This window comes from Hibiscus syriacus, unplaced genomic scaffold (genome assembly GCF_006381635.1).
Source record: "Hibiscus syriacus cultivar Baekdansim isolate YM2019G1 unplaced genomic scaffold, ASM638163v2 tig00112925_pilon, whole genome shotgun sequence".
Classification (NCBI taxonomy): domain Eukaryota; kingdom Viridiplantae; phylum Streptophyta; class Magnoliopsida; order Malvales; family Malvaceae; genus Hibiscus; species Hibiscus syriacus.
The window spans coordinates 178,263-181,693 of NW_024063420.1; the positions used below are offsets into that span (position 1 = coordinate 178,263).

Genomic DNA, 3,431 nt, shown 5'->3' on the forward strand with positions numbered 1-3,431 from the left:
TATCATTCGAATCTGTTATTGCATGATCGCAATCGATATCTACAATCATCATAATAACATTTGTTATAACTATTAGTAAGTATAATATGCAATGGAAAACATGATGATAACTGCAAATTAAATTCATAACCCCTTGACTTGTTAAAACAATCGGTAGGCAGATGATTATTACATTGATTTATTTAGAAAATCTGTTACAATACAAACATTTTGTTGTTGACGCTTTATGTAGTTCCAAAATCATGTGAACAATCCGGTTAACATACACGTGAGAGAGAGAGAAAAAGGACGGAGATGAAGTTCAAGAATATGATGCCCCGATACTCCTGTGCGAGCATCGACACTTAAAGAATGACATAAGAAACGAACCTGTAAACCAAGATGAATCCCACCATTACCAACACATTCGTCCACCTGCTTTCTTCCCCATACCCTTCTTCTCTAAGCACCACCTCTCCCGTCACCATGCACCCCCCCAACATGTACTCTACGCACTTCCCTGAGAACTCATTTATCAGAAACCCTTCGAATGGATACTTGAACAACGATATGTAATGCATGAAGATCCAATACTTTGGGATCCCATGTTTTGATATGAAGTATCCGGAGAATAGAAAGAACGATCCCATCACCCCCGATATCACCGAGTTTCCGATTATGAAATTAGGCACCAGGGCACTGAAACACACCACCACTGAGTTTGCAGTGTAGAGAATCAACCAAATCAACAGCAGAAAGTGGATGAACGCCGTGAAATTTGGGTTTAGTCCCACTAACCAGTACAATGGAGTTGAGAACAAAATGGCTAGGATGAGTAAAAAGGGTAGATGTACAAGCCCGTTGGCAATGGCATAGGATGAAACTCTATAGCTCCCTCATGAGGTTTCTTTCATCAGAATCTCCTTTTCTTGCAGAAATATCGGCAGTGCTTCCGTCGTGCATGACAGCAAAAACGTCAATATAAATGCAAACAAGCCCACTTTTTCCTCTGCTCCGGCGAGATCGTCTTTGGCATTGCGAAAGATTGAGCCTAAGACAAGCCTTGAACCAGCATCTGGATTGTCCTGCATGCAAACAGCTCCTTGGTTCTGAATATGTTTTTGGAGAACCTTTGTGCGAGAATCACGGTTTCCTTCAACCTCGAGTTGGCGAAATCTCGAGGAAATCAATCCCAACATTCACTGTTTCTTCATCGACGACCTTGGATTGTTGGAGAAGTTGTTGAAGTGTAAACTTACCACTCCGTACTGATGGGGCTGAAAAGACCTGTTCTTGAACTTGTACCGGTCCCTTTCGCTGTTGTTTGAATAGCTTCGATTAACTCGATCGCGAATTCGACGATATTGACGTGAAGACGAAGCTGCAACCCCATATCCTTGAAATCCGCACCGAGTTGATCCACCGTTCCCTGGTGCAAAACCGAGCCATTAGCCAGTAAAAGCATCGAATTGAATGACTTAACAATGCGAAAACCAGGCCGGTGAATGCTGAGAATTATCGTTCTTCCCCCGGTTTCAGCCATGACCTTGAGCATATCAATAATTTGAAGTGCTGGTGTGCTATCAAGACCAGAAGTTGGTTCATCAAGAATCAAAACTTTAGGGTCATGAATCACATCAACACCTATAGAAACCCGGCGTCTTTTTCCCCCGGATATCCCTCGAGCCCGATTGTCACCGACTCGAACCATGGCTACGTGCTCGAGTCCAAGTTCCTGGATCAAGGACTTGACCCTGACGCTCAGCTGAGCTGGAGGAAGCCTTAAACGTAACTTAGCACTAAATATGAGGGTTTCTTCAACTGTGAGGAGGGGGAAAAGAGTGTCATTTTGGGTGACGTAGCCAGAGATTTTCCTGAACTGAGTTCTATCAATGGCGGTTTTGTTGACGAAAATGGAACCAGTTTGTGGGGTGAGTTTCCCGGTTAGGATCTCCAATAGGGAAGATTTTCCAGCTCCACTTGGACCGACAATGGCGAGGATTTCCCATGGTTTTGCTTTGCAGTTTACATCCTTTAGGACATGCCGGATTCCTGGACATGCTAGTTGAAACTTGGTTGATGGCTGCTGCTGTTGTAGTAGTTGATGATCAACTACTTCTTGCTGGTTTTTGTTGAAGATTTTAAAAGGTTTTTCTCTCTTTTGTCTGTAGATCTTGTAGTTGATTCCAACTGCTTCAATCTCACAGCTCCGTTTCTTCATTGAAGAAAGTTCTCTGTTATTTTTTTATTTTTGGCTCCTCATTTAGTTTGCTACCATAGCTTCTGCCTCAACTTGTACCGAAAATAAGTAATAAAAAAGTTCAATTTTTTAATCCAAGGGTTTGGCTCAATCTGATTAACAAACAGTGAAACTAGAAACTGGATGTCTGGCAAGTCATTTTTTTCTCTTAATAAAAAAATATATAAATTATACATTCATCTAAGTATTTTATGAGTTAATGTATTTAATTTATCAAGATCGTTATAAAATATGTTATTTAACATATATTTTTTTATACTTATTTTTAAAAAATTTATTTAAAAAAAAACTTAAAAATATTATTATTTTAAAAATATTTTTTTTCTTCTAAAATTTTTATAAAAAAAGTCAAATCCTTAAAATCTCTATTTTCAATCTATTATTTTCACTGTCTATCACCAACGCATCAATCAACAACCATCAAACAATGCAAATGAATGTGGAGTTTGTGACGTCGTCAAAGGTAATGAATGGTTAGTGGTTAAGTGATGATAAATGAGTAGTCGGAGAAGACTAACGGAGGGAGTAAAGGAAAATTAGAATAAAAGGTTTTACTAATTTAAGCACATAAGTTAAGAAAAGATATATTATTTAAAAATATATATATTAAACTTTTTTTATAAAAGACTAATACAAATAACTGAAATTTAAAAAATATTTAATATCTATACATCAATCTCAACCGCTCTTACCCCGATAAATTTAATAATATTCTCAATGATAATTAATTAAAATACAATACAAATATATTTAAATTTATAATGACATAATATGAATCGAACAACTTCAGTAACAATAAAATTATTGTTTTTTTTTATTTTAAATTCTAGTATTATATATAATTAATTTAGATCTTAAAAATCATATTAAAGTTGTGAAATATATTTAAAACATGAGAATAAAATTTTAAATAAATATAAACTTTATTTGTTAAGTCGTTAATAATCCTTGAGTGTAAGGTCTAAAGCATCATGTCATGCATGTGTGGGGCCATGCAAACATTGACCCCATGCGATAACACTTCAATCATTGGGCAAAATCGATAACAAACGGTTCCCTTCAATTATCTAACATGTAGTCTTAATATTTAATCGGTTGATAAATTGTTAATTTTAATTTTTTTTATATTTTATTAAATTAAGAGCTTTAGACTTATTAATAATATTTCTTTTTTTTTTCTAGAATCGTCATT

At 35.9% G+C, this 3,431-nt stretch overlaps 1 pseudogene; it reads right to left on the bottom strand.

Annotated features, from left to right (window-relative positions):
* Positions 1–276: 276 nt before the first annotated feature.
* LOC120184574 lies at positions 277–2,256 on the bottom strand (annotated as a pseudogene).
* Between the last annotated feature and the right edge of the window lie 1,175 nt (positions 2,257–3,431).